We start from the raw sequence: 19,618 nt of genomic DNA, 5'->3' as shown, positions 1-19,618 counted from the left end.
CCAAGAAATGAAAAGTAGACCAGTATAATAACTGGATCAGAAAGAATGATGGGAGGGTGGACATTTGGCCTAGTGGTTAAAACAACACTGAGGGCCGGCGCCGCGGCTCACTAGGATAATCCTCCGCCTTGTGGCGCCGGCACACCGGGTTCTAGTCCCGGTCGGGGCACCGATCCTGTCCCGGTTGCCCCTCTTCCAGGACAGCTCTCTGCTGTGGCCAGGGAGTGCAGTGGAGGATGGCCCAAGTGCTTGGGCCCTGCACCCCATGGGAGACTAGGAGAAGCACCTGGCTCCTGCCATCGGAACAGCGCGGTGCGCCGGCCGCAGCGTGCTACCGTGGCGGCCATTGGAGGGTGAACCAACGGCAAAAGGAAGACCTTTCTCTCTCTGTCTCTCTCTCACTGTCCACTCTGCCTGTCAAAAAAAAAAAAAAAAAACAACAACAACACTGAGGCCACCCACATGCCGAAGTCCAAATCTTTGCTCAGCTCCTGATTCCAACCTCCTGCTGATGCACACCCTGAGAGGCAGCAAGTAATCACTCATGTGGTTAAGTGCCCGCCATCCACATTAGAGACCTGGAATGAGTTCCCAGCGACTCTGACCTGGCCTAGTCCTGGTCATTGTGGGCATTTGCGTAGTAACCCTAAGGATGGGAGCTCTCTGTCTCCTGTCTCAAGAAGAAGGAAAGAGCAATGAGGAGACAGGCAAGAGCTAAGGCTGCCAATGAAGGGGACAGATTCCATGGGTCAGCACTTTTTATGTTAGAAAGATTTGTTTGTTTTTTTAAAAGTATAATAGGAGGCCAAGAAAGGATCTTTCTTGGATCCTAAAGAAAGGTAGGTAGGTTTTTTTCCCTACTATACAATGAAACTGAGATTTAAACCTAAGTAGAAAGAAAAGTGTGGGAATAAAAAACACCAAATTCAAAAAAGTGGTTAACTCTGGCATGAAGACAGGGGGATATAAAATTGGGAAAGGTTTCAACTGAATTAATAATGTTTTTATTTCTTAATACACAAAAATTTATTATACTATATACATTTTTGTATGACTGAAAGCTTCATAATAAAGTTTTTTTAAAGAAATATTGAATGCTAAGAATCTGCTGGTTCATTCCCCACCTACCCCCACCCCCCTTCTTTCCCAAGGATCCCATTAAATCTTCTCAGTTCTGAGAAAGACAAGGGCATAGAATTTAGGGATCTCCTTTTTTACACCTTATTGTTCCTGGGCCTTTCTTCTCTAAAATTAGATGTGAGAGGCTTTTTAATCAGCTCATCTTTTGCTCTAGCATACACTATAATCTTCATAGGTTTTTAGCCACATTGTTAATATGAGGATGAAATAAGATAAAACCTAGCAGTTAGCACACAAGAGCTCAATATATGTTAACTATCACATTTATTATTTCACATACTATAGTTCCAAATATAGGCCAAACATTAGAACTAAAAAAAAAAAAAAGTTTAATGTATAGAGTTAAAATGGTGCTCAAAAATACACATTCACAAAGACATATACACATGTAACAAATATTTCAAACACTGAATTTATAGTTTCTGAAAAAGATACTTGTTTGTGCTCATTTAAGCATTAAATAAAAAAAGTTAATGAGTTATTTTTATTATCACTGAAGATACATTTTTAAAGAAAAGTTAAAAATTTACATTTGTTGATACACAACTGCAATTTAAAGGAAGTTTAATATGTTGATTAACTTCTAAGAACAATTCTCCATTGACATGATCTGTGATTACATAAAGCTTCAATAGTATTCAGTACAATCCATACTGTTTTAAAGGCTCATCTTTGTAATATCAAGTAATTCATGCAAAACTTCAATCTTATACAACTGAATGTTGACATCAAAATTTCTTCCATAGCAGGCATAACAGTCTTTGGTGAAAGAACATTATAAAATCATATCTTTCTGCTTAATTTTATTTGAACAAATAGCACGGATCCTCTCATTTCTCTTCCCTTCCAATTCACAAATACAATAAAAACTGTCTTTAGAAAGTTTTTTAAATTAAACATCACAATGAAATAACTACTGGGACCCCTAAAATACCAGAACCTGTACAGCTTGTTATCCACAAGTCTAAAAAACACCTCACTGAATCTTGATTTAAATATTACACTTTAAATTATATTTTAATACTTAAGAACCCAGAACTTTGCTCTCTTGAAAGAAAACAAAAGGCAGATAGAAACAGTTTGTCGCTCAAGATTCTTTAGTTTATATTACTTGAGGTTTAGACTCGGATTGTTTCAGTAATCATTCCTCCATGCCCACTTCCTTGTTCTTAATCACAAATCTAATCATGTAATTTTATAAATATTCAAAATTAAATATATTTATCTGCTTATGTAAATACTTTGAGTTAACGTCTGCCGATAGCCCGTATGGGGATCTCATTAACAATCACTTTTGGAACTTTTTAGATTCATTACAGCAGCCTGTTAATTCGTATTAGACCTAATTGTTTAAATATAACAACATTTGACTTATTTTTACAAAGGATATAAAAGATTAATTCCAAGTTTTGTTTTACTTACCAAGCTCTGCCATTCCACCCCACTGCTTGAACAATATTATCAGCGCTTCAGATACTCATTCTTGCTAAGTAAAAGGATATTTCTTCTCTAGCTGGATTAATAATCAACTTTCTAGATAGTTCATTTGTAATTCTCTTCTGGTTAACCCTTAGCATTACAGCAGTCTTCTCAACACATGCTAATCAATTTATGAAAACGGAAAGGAAAGAGGAAATTTAATAATGTAGGTAACAAATGGAAAGTAAAAATGAGGGACAGTTTAGAATAGCCACAAACAAAAAATTAGCCTGATCTTTTTTTCACTAAAAGCTATAAATATTTGCTACATGTTACAAAAGCACTCAGGTCATAAACACTAGCAACAAGATACATGGAAAGAAACACCCAATAGGCTTCTAGCACACCAGTCCAGTGCATGGCAGCCTATGATTATTGCTTTCTTACATGCAGATAAATACAAATCAACCCTGAGCACAAAAGATTTTTTCCAAATGCTTCTTCTCTCAATAGTTGTTGTCACTTGGTCCCTTATCCTACAAAAAATGCCATCATAGGCCTTATATCTATTTTCTACAAATGTGATCTATAAGTACTTGCATCAGAATAATGCTTGTGAAAAGTATACACACCTAAGCCTCTCTTCAGAAACCCTAAGCACAACAGGTAATTCTTAATTACATTTACAATTTGAGAACAATAGCTCCAGGACCATTTCTGACCTCATATAAAAGAGGTCCTTTGGGACCCAGAATGAAATTATTTACTCATTACTAGCTTGACCTTGACCTTTTGCCTTGATTCCAGTAACTAAAATTTTCCCTTGTTTTCCTTGTATGTTAGTGTACTAGTCCATCTAAGGCCATGATTCCTCCATGGCCTTGGTAATTCTCCACACACACACTATCCAGAAGATGGAATCCGTCCTTTCATGCCACTTGGTATCTATGGTCTTTAGATTTTTGTGTGCTAAATCTCTAAGTGCCACTTGTCAGAGGATTGTTGTTTCTGTGTTTTTTGTTTTTGTTTTAGCTTTTTGTTTCTTTGGTTGGTTGATTGATCCATCTTATGAAACACTTTAATCTCCTATTTTATCTCTCCTTTCCACAGATTTTTACTGTGTCCACTGTCCACTGGTCTTTTAGTTACTATATTTTGTCTGATGTATTAACTTTCTTCCAAGGCAGTCCCCTTCCTAGCAAACCCTTATCAGTCTGCTCCATATCTGCTATAATGAACAGGACTTATTTAGTCACAACCTGAGGTATGAAATGAACAACTAGCTAAAAGGTAAAACAACAGACACAGAAGCCAATGGTTTTACAAATTGCTCATGTTCTCGGTCAGACTGAAGGAAAAGATGACGACTATAGAAAGTGAAGAAGAATCATGAAAAGCTAAAAGAAAATTCACTGAGAAGTAGAAGAGCAGATAAGGTAAAATTAATTTTTAAAAAATTTAGTTCTAATCATTTGTGGTTATTTTCATAGAATCTATTAAGAAAGGTCAACAATAAGATGATTGGAGAGAAGGTTAAAGTGACTAAAAAACAGGCAAATAAACAGCACACGCAGTACATGGCCTCTCTACTACTACCTAGACTTATTATCTAGACTAAGTCTCAACTTTTCATGCCTCAATTCCTCTCTGTAAAATAAATATAACAAACCATATTCTCTGTGTTTCATAGGGATTATTTTTGGGGGGAGGGGAGGTAGTGAAACAAAATCACTTTTATTGAAGAACTTTGAAATGCTAAATATCATGTAAACATAGAAGATACTACAGCTATGTAAATTGCTATTGTGTAAAAAGCTACAATTAACACTTTCACAAAGGACCTGTGGGGATTTTTTACCACTTCACATTATTTTTAAAAGAAACTATAAATTGTACCTAGTGAAAAAAGTAAAAATAGCTTGTGAAATGTCTTTACTAAAGAAGTTTCAAGAATAGGAGCAATATCAGTTAGAGGCAGACTAAGGTAAATGCATCCCAAAACACAGATAAACAATCAGATTACCCTGAGTTTGCCCAGGTCAGACCTAAACCTTGAGAGGCTTACCAGAAGGACTTCCAGATGAGGAAAGGGACCATCTGGAGGACACTGGTGACATGTCTCACCCAGAACCATCCACCTAAAGCTGGAGTTCAGATTGACTTCAAGTGGCAAAAATTCGGGTCATTTGTTACATAACATTTATTGTCCAACATTGGTCTAGGATTCAGTCATGAGCTAATATTTAATTTTTCTGGATAATATGGATATATTGAAACTGAGAAAAAATGAGACTCCTTAGACAACTAATTGACAAGAATTGTCCACGTGAAGAAAAAAAGGAGTGATACTTAACTTAAAATATACACTTCCTTCTTTTAAGTAAATAAATTCATTCAATAAATACTGTTGAGCACCTATGTGTTCAAGGTGTTGTCCAAGAATATGAGCAGCAAAAACAGTCAAAAATCCTCTGCTATCATTGAGCACTCTAACAGAAAAGAAGGCCAATAAATTTAAGAGATCTACAAGATATATATAAAAAGTTGGAAAAGGGGCTGGCAGTGGTAGCATAGTAACTTGGTGAAGTTGGCATAGTAGGCGAAGCCTCCGCCTGTGGCACCAGCATCCCATATGGGCTTGGGTTCTTGTTCCAGCTGCTTCACTTCCAATCCAGCTCTCTGCTTATGGCCTGGGAAAGTAGCGGAAGACAGCCCAATTGCTTGGGTCCCTGCAACTGAGCAGGAGACCCGGAGGAAGTTCCTGACTCCTGGCTTTGGATTGAGCTCAGCTCTGGCCATTGTGACTGTTTGGGGAGTGAACCAGCAGATGGAAAACCTTTCTCTCTCTCTTTCTCTCTGTCTCTCTCTCTCTCTCTCTCTAATTCTATTTCTCAAATAAAGAAAGAAAAATCTTTTTTAAAAAAAAGCTGGTAAAGACTATAGAAAAAGCATTAGAGAGATCAAGAGTGTTTGGAGGACTGCAATTTCAAACAGGACGACCTCACTAAGAAAATGGTATTTTATTTATTTATTTATTTATTTATTTAGACAGGTAGAGTTATAGACAGTGAGAGAGAGAGAGAGAGAGAGAGAGAGAGAGAGAGAAAGGTCTTCCTTCCATTGGTTCACTCCCCAAATTGCCGCTACAGCCAGCACTGTGCCGATTCAAAGCCAGGAGCCAGTTACTTCTTCCTGGTCTCCCATGCAGAGGCCCAAGCACTTGAGCCATCCTCCACTGCCTTCACGGGCCACAGCAGAGAGCTGGACTGGAAGAGGGGCAACAAGGACTAGAATCCGGCGCCCATATGGGATGCCGGCGCCACAGGCGGAGGATTAACCAAGCGAGCCATGGTGCCAGCCCCAGAAAATGGCATTTAAGCTAAGACTTCAGGGACATGATGAGGTTTTGTGAGGTACTAAAATCAAGAGGGAATTTTTAATCAATTTAAAAAATTTACCACTTTAATAATAAACAGAAGATATTCTTATAGATTAACTTTCGTATTATAATAATGGAAAGTTACACATCAAAAATTTTATGGTTAAAAAAAAAACTGGTCATCCATATGATGATATATGATGTACTGATCTAAAACTTTCTCAAAGACAATTAAGATAGAAAAATCCAATAAAATGACTTTTTAAATATAAAATTGTACCTACAGTACGGCCAAACTTTACAATTTTTCTTTCATTTACTCAACAACTATTTTTTGAGTACCTACTATGAGCCAGGCACTGTTCTGGACATCAGAGAGGAGGCAGTAAGCAAGTTAGACATGTTCTTTCACCTCATATATACACACAGATAAAAGACTAAAATATATCAAAATGTTACTAGGCAGTAAATTTATTAGTATGAAGTAATAGGGTGAAATTGTAGATTATTTCATTTTCCCCTTTATGCTGAACTATGGTCTAAAATTTCTAAATATTTTCGGAATGATTCCAAAAATAAACCAAGGCACTTATATTGATCTAAATATGATGATCTGTATTTGTTTGGGATATCTATGTTTGAATAAAGCACAAATTAACAGTTTTATGATATTATGCCAAATATACATTGCATTTTTTTAATCATATGGCAATTCTTATGACTCATTCATCTAAAAAATTGAGTAACATCAGTTTCATTTCTAAAGATATAAAAACTAAGAAACAGAACAGCTAACTAATTTGCCACATTGGAAATAAGATGTGTTTAAATTGTATATTATAATGATATGCATGAAAGTATCTCAGTGTTTGTATCAAGAAAGGTTTCAAGACTCTGGAATCTACACTACTACCTTAGAGCACATCTCTCTCCACTTCTGCTGAGGGGTTTCAGGTTTTCTTGCTTTGTTTTTGACAGAATAAAACAAAAGAAATTTAAAGAAATGGACTTTTAGTAGCTACAAAAAAGCAGAACCTTACTAGATGCTGGCTTTGTTCCAATTCCCCTCAGCCACTAAAATATGGCATGTGAACTAGTCAGACATGTTCACGTAACGCTGTTTCATTCTTCATTGGATTTCAGGCTTTCATATCTAAACAGCACTGCAAATAGCAATCATTTATCTATCTCCAACTAGCTGAGTTACCTTAGGCAAGTCATTGCAACTTTCCAGTCTCACTTTTCTTATTTTTCAAACAGGAATTTGGACTAGATGATCTCAAAAGGTCCTTAAAAGCTCTGAAGTTGCATGATATTTTATATCATCTATGAGGTAGCTATAATAAATTAAAAGAATGTAGCTTCTCAAAAGAATAAAGGCTAAGACAATAAGGATGGTTTGCTGGAAAAAGAAAACAAAGACCCAAGATTAAAAGACAATTTGAAAATCTTCCCAACCCCCTGGACCAAGTCCAGCTTCAGTCATACAAAGGTTGTTGTGGGACAATAGAGAAAAAAAAAAATGAAGGTTCTTAGATCATCAAAATTGATCTTTTTTTTTTCTTAAGAAAGATAAAATACACTTGTTCCTATTCTCCTTTTGGTTCTTAAAACACACACACCAACAATCAAAGTCACAACAAAACATTTTAGTATTGCTATAGAAGGAAAATTGAAGTCACTCATTTTGCAGAAATAAAAATATTTTAGACCCAGAGAGGGTGATTTGGTTTTGAGAGTTTTTAAGAAATAACACTGTATTCAATCCTTTTCTATCACCTCTTCTGTATACAAAGCCCCCAGTAGCTCTTTAAATTTTCTTATGTGCATAGGAAAAATTTGTGTTGCATTGTAGCAACATCTAAACAGTTTCCTGTAAACTTTCTGTGATGGAAGTCATAGAATTTATGATAAAACCCTGTAGAGTGGCGAAACAAATTTCTTTCATATTTACCATTCATTTTATTCAGTGTGCATTTGAAGGAAAACCTTTTAAGAGCACCAATAATGTGAGAAAGCCACAACAACTGAATTTATTGTTAAGTATCACATCACTGGTCCTCCTGGGAGTTCAGAAAGCTTAAATTACATTTCCTAACACATTGGAGAGCTTCCCAGAGATGTGATGGCCCATGGAGACAAACCATCCAAAGCACACTGGAATGTAAAAGATGGTAACAAAAAATTATCACTTTGTTTAACAAAAGCAAATTGGAGTCACCCTTTTATTATTACATTTTTCAGCAAATTACAAACTCTCACTTGCTCCATTTGTCTCTTCCCCCTCCCCCACCCCTCCTGTTTCACCTGACTAAACTGTAGGTATTTGTTCCATCACCTGACATAGGGGTTGGCTAGAAATATTAGGAAAAAAAAAAAAAAAAAAAAACAATCCACCATTGTTACATGAGACAACAACCTTTCATGTCCTTGAAGCTCACCATGACCTTTCATCTTTCCTATCCCCAATGGTCTCTCCTAACAACTAAAACTACACTCAGTTGGGCTGAATTCCAGATTGCCATAAAAAGAACCCTGTCCTTTCAAAACAAAACCAATTTTTACACCAAGGTGGGGGAGAAACACAAGTCCATTGTTCCCTCACAGATGGAAGTTGGAGTTACTAAGGCAACTGCTCTAATCCTCCTTTTTACCACCTTTTTCACATCACTGGCCTATCAAGTATGCTACCTTTTAACTCATAAGCTCAAAAGCTGGTAGTCTAACTGGCTGCCCTAATTAGCTACGATTTTCACACTACAGACAACATGATGAGCTAATCGAAATTTGCAAAATAATGACGTACCTCCAGCAAATATTCCTCCTCCTGAGGCCCAGTCTTAGAATAACAATAATGAGACCATTATTAGAGAAGGGCATTAAAATGCTGCACTGCTGCTAAACAGAGAACTTAATTGTTCTGGTCTTGTCCATTGAATCAACAACCTATTGTTGTGGACTTGAAAAATAAAGGACTGGAGAATGGGTGCCATGATGATTGGTCTGTGCGGCCATACCGGCACTCTGTAGAATTGTTTTCTTTTGAAACTCTTGATGGACTAGTAGTTTTGTTTAAAAGTAACATAAAAGGCGATTGTCTGGATAAAAAGTCCTATTTATTGAAATCCTTAGAAGCAGTTGCATGGATTTGTTCATGACCCCTGAGATAAAAACATAGTGACCATAATAACACCATTTGTACAGAGCCCTGTTACCACTGCCTACAGTAACATAAGATAAGAGACAGTCTTTTCTGGCTACAGTAGGAAGGAAGGAAGTACTTCTGAGCAGAAAACAAGAATGATAAAAGGTCAAATACTGGATAAAGCTCATTAATCTCTGAAAGGGAGACTTTAAAAAATAATGCTAATTTAAGAATTCTATACAAGCACTACAGATTCAAGCACATGTAAAAAGGCACACAGCTTTTTCTTTTCCTACTTTTGAGCTTTTTTTCCCTTTGGTGAAAAGAAGATTAAAATAAAATGATTATTAAATAACTTAAGCAAGATGTCTTGGGATAACCCACAGAACGAGAAAACCGAAGATTTCCAGATAATGATTCCTATGGCTATCCCCAGTCTATAGTGCAGATAATAAAATACTGAAGTTAAAGGTTAACTAGTGTAGGATTCTTAGCAGTAGAAAAGCACTGTTTACACACTGTAAAAGTGTCTTCTATACACAGCCACAGTACATGTTTTCTGTAAAGTCAGGCCAGGATTTTAGTGTTAAATTGTGGGGGAGGGATGTACATTGTTGCTAGCCAGTATTTGGGGTGGGGGTCATTTTGTTTCTTACCAAATGAAATCTGCATTATATAAAAATATATTAAATTGTAAATAAGACCTCTTGCTTCATTCAGTCTGTGCTTTGCTTCATTTATCTTCATCTTGTTAGGCTAAATTAATTAACAATCTCACTGTTGCACACTTTCTCTTTTCATTACATCAAATAATGGCCTGTATATGGAGAAAGCCCTCACTGCGGGAATTCTGCAACTCTTCTGCTAAGAAGAGCTTCTCTGTATCCATGTAGCAATATGCATTTTATGAGCACTTATTAAAGTTACTTTTCATTGTTAACAACTAACTAAGCAACTAAATTCTTAATATTATCAATAGAAAACCATTAAGAAGAAAACATATATTATAAGTTGCAAGACATATTAAAAGAGGAAAAACAAATCCTATTGGACATATGTTCAAAACCTGGCTTTAGTGTCAATCTCATGTAAAATAAGGAGAAATACATGCAAATCGCAAGTATGTCTTCATAATTACAACACAATCTTGCATAAAAGGTTTAAAGGACACATCCCAAGCTGTTCTGCTCCTTGCTTTGGAATGTCTAACCTGTGATGAATTGGATGATTAGAATTTCATTGGTAAATCTCATCATTTTAAATCTATAAGAATGGAATGTGTTAAATTCTTTTGTAAGTTTTCTTTTCAACCTGAAACACTGTGGCATCTGGAGTTATGCAAATGGACAAAACAGTAAAGCCCTTTTTAATCTTTTCCTTGATCAACCAGTGCTTCTTTCTCCAATCACAGCTTTGTGCGTGATATCTTTCTGCTAGCATTTCTTATTTAATTAAAACAGACACTGACAGAAGGACATGGATTAGTACTGTAATGATGCATTTACTTAGATTAATCGGAGGCTCCTTTTAAAGTAATGGCTTAAACAAAGAACAAAAGGAAATTGTTATGAAACAGCCTTTTATCCCAGGCAAAGGTCGCATTATGAGGTTTTTAATTTTGTCAGCTTCTGTTATACTCTGCCTTGCTAGTGGAACATGAGAAGTGCTTTTACCCCCAATAAAGCCAGTTATTATAAAAACAGCCATTAAAGCTGCAAATTAAAATGTCTGATTTTAAAACAGGTTACTTAGCTTTCAGAATCCTCTAATTAGCATGTTGTGCATTGTTGTGAGAGAAAGAAGACTAAAATGCTAATGACCTACCGCCAGGTGACCACACTGCTGTGCAAAATAATAAGGACCTTTCCAAGTAATATGCTGAATTAACCAAGTATAGGTCCCTCATCCAACCAACACCTCTTCTCCTAGTACAGCTCCAGATGAATGAAGGGCCCTAACTGTTAAGATGTGTTCCATAATGCCTTTCCTCTGGCCAAAGGACTCTCAGCTAGCTACTTTTTTATATAATCACTAAAAAGCAGACTTCCTCCTATCATAAAAGAAAGTAAATGAAATAGCAATGCTATATAAAGTCTAAAATTAGAATAGACAAGAGTCATTTGATTTCCAAGCACAAAGAACAAACTAAAGAACCATGACCCTAAAAAAACCACCTCTGCCACTTATTATTCAACCTTTTCTCCCCTCTTTAGTAAAAGTAAGCTTGCAGAGTGTAAACAGAGTTAAGATTTGAAAGCTCAATCTTTGTTCACAGCACTAATTTTTACAATGTGTTTTCTTCAAATGGCCCAAAGGGAAATTGAGTTCCCCTTTTCTGAGCCTCATTCTTACCCCCTCTGTTTTTCTGACTCATGATTACCTCTTCCTTGTCAAAAGTTGCACTTATCAAAAGATATACAGTTGAGTGTTTCTTAACAAGAGGGATGCATTCTGAGAAATGGGACATCGGATGATCTCCTCATCATGCAAACATCATAGAATGTAGATAAACAGACTAAGTTAGCTGTGATATCACTAGGCAATACACTCTCTGGGGACCATTGTGGTACAGGCAGCCCATTGTTAACCAAACTGTCATTATGTGGCACATGACTGTATTGTCATTTGTATTTCCTATTATACAAACTTGACCCAAATACTTTTCCTACTTGCATTATCTGTCTTATCTTTCATTATGACTAAATAAATGGTTCTGTGCCTTACAAGGCTACCACACCTTTCAGAGGTGGGGAACATCTTCATTGCAGAAGGCCATTTGGATATTTATAACATCATTCACAGGCCATACAAAATTATCAACTTAAAAACTAGCCCACTATATATTTATTCAATTTCTAGTCCTGCCTGCAGTTGCCTTGGCAAGTCCAGAGCAAATGATTTTGTGGGCCTATATGGCCCACAGGCCCATGTTCCCCACCCCTGGGATGAATATGTACAGTGGGTGGAGAATATCTCTAGAATTCCCCAGAGATAAAACATTCCATTTAAGTCTCACAAGTACCACTGAGCAGTTTGCTCTAGAAGTTTCTTGGAGCCAATGTAAAATAGATATTGTCATTGTAAAAGCAAAAAATCACTCAGGATCATCACTGGTATTTTCCCAGTTGAATCTTTTGAAAAGAGGATTAACTGAGGTCACATTAATCATTTAGGGCAAAAAAAAGTACAGCAAGTTTGACTGCCCCAAAACTTAGAGGCTTAAAACAATAAGCATTTATTCAGCTCATGTGACTGCAGGTCAGCTGGTCATGTCTCTGGTTTTAGCTGAGCTTATTAATGGGTTTTGTAGCTGGTTGATGCAAGATGACCTTGGTTGGGACAACTGGAATAATTCACTCCACTCTATACGTCTCATCCTCCAACAGGCTAGCCCAGGCTTGTTCTTCTATGGTGACAGTAAAGGACAAGCGTAAGAACAGAAAAGTACATATGCTTTTACAAGCCTCTACATGTGTCACATTTGCTAATACCCCATTGGCCAAAGCAAGCTTAATGATTGATCCAAGCAAGTGTCAAGGGGGTGAAGCCAAGCACCCTCTCAAAAATGAAATGGCATTGCAAAATTCCATGGCAAAAAATGAACATGAGGAAGAGTGACGAAGAAATGATGCCTCCAAAGTAATCAATTTCAGCAAAAAAGTCAAAGTCATTTCGATGATTCCCAAAGTTCTTCAGCAGAAGTTTGTTTTGTTCCATTTTAACTAATGCTGACTAGGTAGCTACTCAAATTGGTATCACTTTTATTTTAATAAGTGAGAAAAACTCCTAACAAATAACAACTTCATCATATTTTATCTTCATTGATTTCCAATTTTAAAATTGCAACTATCAAGCTAACCTTAAAATGGGATCTATACAAGTCCACCATTTATTTTGATATACTGAGTGGTTGTGAATCAGTTATACCTCAATAAAAGGTTTCAAAACAAAACAAAAAAAACTTCTACCCCAGAAGCCTCATTTTTCACTCACAGAAGTAGAAAAGTTTGAGGAAATACATAATGGATGTTGGATCCAGAAATTTCTTTATCATACTGTATCTTAGGAAATGTAGAGACTTTCATTCTACAGAACACCAGAAGTCCTTTACTACAGCAGACAAAGCCACCATAGCAGTGCTTCAAAATAAAAATTTTCTAAGCCCACTCACTTCTAATATGTTTGACTATGAAAAAAGAAAGCAAAGCAAACTGTTTTGAAGGTAAGAAGGTGCTCTAGAATATGATGATTAAGAAGCTGATTTTGGGCTCCACAAATTTTGTTTCTGACCATACAAAGCAAAAGATCAATAAAGTATACATAATGACTGTACCAGTTTCCCAGAGTTAATCTAACAGGGACCCTACACATAATTTTAGTGAGATACTTAGAGCCAGTTTCTAGTCTTTCCAATTACAAACACTCATCCAGCAGAAGTAGGAGTGATTACTGGGCAGAATTCCTAAAACCCGTGGCAAGGGAACTACTAACCTATAGCACTGCTCAGCAATTATTCCCATGAGCAATTAAAATAACCAGTGAAATGGGTCTCCAAAAGGAGCCTTTAGCCATTCCTTCATTTGAGCCAGTGCTGACAATGAGGGCTGCCAAAGCTGGCACTAAAACCAGAGGAACAAGAATTAAAGGCCAGCAAAGCTCAATATTGCATCCAAAGATATTAAAAAGGAAACAACATGATATGGCAAGAAACTATCTTAAAAATTATCCAATTAATGGAGAAACTTCAAAATAGTATAACAAAATCTTTTAAGTTCCTTTCACTTTTCCACATTCCTTTAAATATATTTTAATAATAATTTTGTTTTTAAAACAAAGCCCTCAATTAGGGTTTGCCTTTTATAAACAAGGGTGATAACAGGCAAGAATGCAATTTGCACTGGTTATTCTAGTGTTTTCATCAATCAAATCCTCTCACCTGGTGTTTAGCAAGTATCAATTATTAGAGCAGTGATCCAAAACCATGGAACATAGTGAAGTTAGTAGGTCCATATGAGAATCAAGACTAGCATTGTGCCCTCATCACCACTGAGTTCTAAACAAACAATAGGCCCATGTTCACAGAGCTGTACTAATTCTTCTCAATGGAAACAGCTTGGATTTAACTCAAAATTTCCTTTTAAACTCTCTTTACTTTGACAGAGAGGGAAAGAGAAAGAGAAACAAAGCATTTGGACATCAGAAAAGGAAAGGGGCACAGAAAACAATGGTGGAAAAGGAAAAGACCAAACCTCTTAAAAACACTGTCTCTGCATAACCAGTATCTGATGTATCAGCGTCTCAAAAACCATGCATTGCTTTAAATAGCCATATATTTAAAAGAACAGATAAGGAAAGAAGAAAGTAAGCATGCTCTTTTTTAAGAAATTGCATCACTAGTCATATCAGATACTTGAGCTAACCATAACATTTGGGTTAAACTATTTTTTATTGGATGAAAGGAAGTGAAACCTGGATCAAATTACATTTGGGGCACACCTACTTACCCAGATTTTCTTAGATAAAATTATGACTAAAATTAGCCTGAAGGAGAGACTCACAGGAAGAGTGCTGTCATAATGACTTAATACAAACCAATTATGGGGTTTGAAAAAGAAGCTCTTCTCTTTTGCCTTCATAAAGGATATTAAGCACATGAACAGACTAAGTATTTAAATCTCAGACCAAGTTTAATTCCAACTTTAGTGCAAGAGCTTTCTTCCCTCTTTAGTTAATGCCTTCTCTTATAATCAATATCTTCCATAACCAATGCCTTCAATGTGTTACCCTCTTAATCTCAATTGTTACACCACAAGTTTGCCAAAAATAGTCAAAAACAACCACCTAAAATAATGGCAGTGCTAGGATAAATACTTAAGGAGGCAACCTCCATGATTCACCATCCCTTTCTCTATCCCTAACTTTCCCCTTACACTCACCCAACAAAAACAACACAAATCAGCTATATTAGGATGGTGTTCAAAATACTTTAATGATAAAAATATTTTTCCTCCCAGTTAGAGCTTAAACTTAAATTGCTAATGCCTCTAGGAGAAGTAAGTATCTTGAGTTCCATTCACAATAAGATGTGTATGATTGTCAACTCATTTAAAAGATTGAAACATTCTTGATTCCAAAACAAAATACACTATAAGAAAAGTATCAACTAATTTCATTTATGAACACAATTACAAAATTCTCTTTAACATTAACTAATTCTACAGTATAAAGGAAAACCCACTCAGAACAAGTTGGTTATATCCCATTTATGCGAAGTAGTTTAGAAAACCTGCCAATACTACCACATTCACAGATTAAAAAAGAAAAATTCTATGAACACCCAAACAGATGTAATTGATATGGAAAATAACCTACAGAGGAGTGGGTGCTGTGGTGCAGCAGGTTAAACTGCCACTTGGGACATCTCATATGCCCAAGTTTCAGTCCTGCCTCTGCTCCCAGTCCAACTTTCTGCTAATGATCACTCCAGGATCAACCTGGGAGTAGCAAGCGATGGCTCAAGTACTGGGGTCCCTGAAACCCATATGGAAGTCCTGGATTGAGTTCCTGGCTCCTGACTGTGGCCTAACCAAGCCCTGGCTGTTGAGGGATTTTGGGTAGTGAATCTTGGCATGTGGAAGATCTCTAGCTCTCTCTCTCTCCCCCAACCTCACCACCATCACCGTTCAAATAAAAGAAAAATGCTATAGAAAACTTCAGTTATTAGTAAAATGTTAGGATCCATTCCTAACAGGAATAGGGGCTTGCATTGAGGCACAGTAGGTTAAGGCACCCTCTGTGATGTTGCCATCCATACCAGTGCCCATTCAAATCTTGGCTGCTCTGCTTCAGATCCAGCTCCCTGTTAATGCAACTGGGAAAGCAGCAAAGGAAGGCTCAACTACTGTCACACATGAGAGAGATCCAGATGGAGTTCCTGGTTTCTAGTTTTGGCATGGTCCAGCCCTGGCTGTTGTGATCATTTGAGGAATGAACTAGGAATGGAAGATTAATCTCTCTCTCCTCTTTCTCTCTCTCTCTGTTTCTCCCTCCAACTCTGCTTTTTACATAAATAAATAGACCTTAAAAAAAAAAAAAAAAAAGACAGGAACAATCTCCTTCCTCAGAAAAAGGAAAAAAAAAACAAAAACAAAACTTCAGGCTAATTACAGATGGCATATCTCAAGACCAAGAGGAAGACTCTCTAAAATAAGGCCCAAATTTACAGAAATACTGAAACCACCGGTTATCACTTTTATAAACATGTGGAATCTAAAACAATTGAACTCATAGAAGCAGAGAAATAGAGTGGAGGTGAGAAAAGGAAAGATGCCAATCAAAAAGTACAAAGTTGCATTTAGGCAAGAGGAATAAATAATAAATATTAAAGATGACAAGTATGTCAATTAGCTTGATTCTATCATTTAACACTGTAATACATATATTATAATATTGTATATATAAGCATATATAATATACATTGTATATAATTTATCAAAATATAAAATTTCAAATATAAAAATTTTTGGAGCTCTTAAGTGGATTTTAAAATAGAATAAAATAAGGTCCAAATGGCAGCTCTTACTCAAAGAAAGTAAGACACACCAGGGCTTCCCCAAGTGTCTATATGGGTCATGGCAAGCTCTTTGTCTTTGGAAGTATTTATTACAAAACCCCAATTACTGTTACATTAAGACTTTCTTTGAAGATTCATTTATTTATTTGAAAGGCAGAGTTATAGAGGGAGAGAAAGAGGGAGAGGGAGAAACAGAGAAAGAGATCTTCCACTTGTTGATTTACTCCCCAAATGACTACAATAGCCAGGGCTGAGTCAGGCCAAAGCTAGGAGCCAAGAGCTTCATCTTGGTATGAGCAAGGACTGCAAATAAGCAGTTAACAATGAAACAGGTAATAAGTTGTGGAATTGGGCATGAGATTTTATCTTTTATTCTTTCTTATTTTAATGTAAATGCAATAAAAATTTTTAAACCAAAATATAATTTTAAAAAAGGTGTATGTGACTGTATATTAGAAAGACAGTGAGTGACTAAAAAGAAAGCACCACATAGAAATGTTAAAGGAAGAGGAAAGGAGAGACCACTAGAGCAGATTCTTAGGAATTCTATCCATTTTAAATTATATTTGATCTAGGTTGCAAATTTGGGGTCATTTAAGGGAAAGAGAAATTTTGCAAAATCACTGATAATAAAATTTCAAAATCAACTTTTGAGGAATTATTTGCCTACAACTAAGTATATGTACCATTTTAAATGTGCTGCTGTCTGCATAGATTCATTTATTTATTTATTTATTTATTTATTTATTTATTTTTGACAGGCAGAGTTAGACAGAGAGAGAGAGGGACAGATAGAGAGAAGGGTCTTCATTCCATTGGTTCACCCCTCAAATAGCCGCCACGGCTGGCGCACTGCGCCAATCCGAAGCCAGGAGCCAGGTGCTTCCTCCTGGTCTCCCATGCAGGTGCAGAGCCCAAGCACTTGGGCCATCCTCCACTGCCTTCCCGGGCCACAGCAAAGAGCTGGACTGGAAGAGGAGCAACCGGGACAGAATCCGGCGCCCCGACCAGGACTAGAACCCGTGGTGCCGGCGCTGCAGGCGAAGTATTAGCCTAGTGAGCCGCGGAGCCAGCCATACATAGATTCTTTTTTTTTTTTTTAAGATTCTTAAAGATTAAAAGGCCTCTTCAATTGTGGCTTGCTCTAAAAACGGTTCTTTTAAGAGAGGGCTTTACTATCACAAACCAGTTAGCACCCCAAACTCTGAACATGATTATTTCCTAATGAGAATGTCCTAGATCTGATCTACAAGGATTAGGGGAAAAACTGCCAACTTAAGACCATTACACTTGGAGACGGCTTTGTGGGGTGATGGGTAGACCCACTGCTTGTGATACCCACATCCCATATGGGCACCAGCTCAGGTTCCAGCTACTCCACTTCCAGTCCAGCTCCCTATTAGTGGCCTGGGAAAGCACCAGAAGATGGCCCAAGTGCTTGGGCCCCTGCCACCCACGTGGGAGCTCCTAGCTTTGCGATGGCCCTGCCTTAGCCATTGCAGCCATCTGGGAAGTGAACCAGCAGATGGAGATCTCTCTCTCTCTCTCTCTCTCTCTTTCTCTGTAGTTCTTTCAGATAAGTAAGTAGATCTTTAAAAAATAAATTACATTTAAAGTTTTCCAAGTAAAAAGAGCAAATTTAATTCAGAATATACATCAATATCAGGAGAGAAATTTTTTTAAGCAATAAAATCTTAGTACAAAATGGTACAGCACATGTTTAAGAGAGATGATCAAATATCAACCTAGATTTTCCATAAACATTTCAAACAATGTGAAAATTTTTAAAAAGGAGATATCTTAAAAGGTTATGTAAGAAACATAAATCTGGGAGAAAAGGTACCCTAATCCACTGTTGGTGGGAATGTAAACTGGTACAGCCAGTAAGACAGTATGGAGAGGCTGGTGCTGTGGCATAGCAGGTAAAACCGCTGCCTGCAGTGCCAGCATCCCATATGGGTGGCAGTTCAAATCCAGGCTGCTCTACTTCCAATCCAGTTCTCTGATATGGCCTGGGAAAGCAATAGAAGATGGCACAAGTCCTTGGGTCCTTACACCCATGTGGGAGGCCCAGAAGAGGCTCCTGGCTCCTGGTCCTGGCTTCGGTTCGGTGTAGCTCCAGTGGTCATCTGGGGAATGAAACAGCGGATGCAAGACTTCTCTCTCTCTCTCTCTCTCTCTCTCTCTCTCTCTCTGCTTCTCTGTAACTCTATCTTTCAAATAAATAAATAAATCTTAAAAAAAAAAAAAAAGACAGTATGGAGATACCCCAGAAATCAAATATAGACCTATCATATACTCTAGCCATTCCACTCCTGGGAATCTACTCAAACCAAAAGAAATCAGCATATGAAAGAGTTATCTGTACTCCCATATTCATTGCAGCACAATTCACAGTAGCTAAGATATGGAATCTACCCAGATGTCCATCAACTGTTGACTGGATAAAAAAAATTATAGTATATATATATATGTATATATATGGAGTATAGATAGATATAGATATGGAGTACTACTCAGTTGTAAAAAAATAAAATCCTGTCTTTTGCAACAAAATGAATGCAACTGGAAACCATTATACTTAGTGAAATAAGCCAGTCCCAAAAAGACAGATACCATATGTTTCCCCTGATCCAAGGTAACTAATAGAGTACTTAAAACGTAATGTATTGGAGTGAAATGAACATTTTGAGATTTGATGATTATTTACAGCCCTTGTCTCTTCTGTTAGGGAACAGTGTTTCTTTTTTTTTCTTTATACTATTTGTTGAACTCTTATACTTAGTGTAGGGTTAACTTTATGATCATTAAGTAAACTGAAAGTGGATCTTTGTAAAAATTAATAGAGGGAATGGGAGAGGGAGGAGAAAGAAGAATGGGAGCATGGGCAGGAGGGAGGATTGGGTGGGAAGTCTCACTATGTTCCTAAACCTGTATATATGAAATACAGGAAATGTGCATA

At 36.9% G+C, this 19,618-nt stretch overlaps 1 protein-coding gene across 9 annotated transcripts in view; it reads right to left on the bottom strand.

The window, feature by feature from the left end:
• Nucleotides 1-19,618, bottom strand: part of SOX6 (SRY-box transcription factor 6) — a 666,111-nt gene that overhangs the window by 457,484 nt on the left and 189,009 nt on the right. The window contains exon 1 of one of the 9 annotated variants that reach the window (XM_062196444.1): nt 2,563-2,601. The exons of the other annotated variants lie outside the window; for them this stretch is intronic. The gene's annotated coding sequence lies outside the window, so the exon portion shown is untranslated. Of the gene's footprint in view, nt 1-2,562; nt 2,602-19,618 lie in introns of those variants that run through there. 9 annotated transcript variants of the gene reach the window in all.

The sequence above is a fragment of the Lepus europaeus genome, chromosome 7, assembly GCF_033115175.1.
Source record: "Lepus europaeus isolate LE1 chromosome 7, mLepTim1.pri, whole genome shotgun sequence".
NCBI lineage: Eukaryota > Metazoa > Chordata > Mammalia > Lagomorpha > Leporidae > Lepus > Lepus europaeus.
Note: the sequence above shows the minus strand (reverse complement) of the source record. Positions and strands in the feature narration are given on the sequence as shown.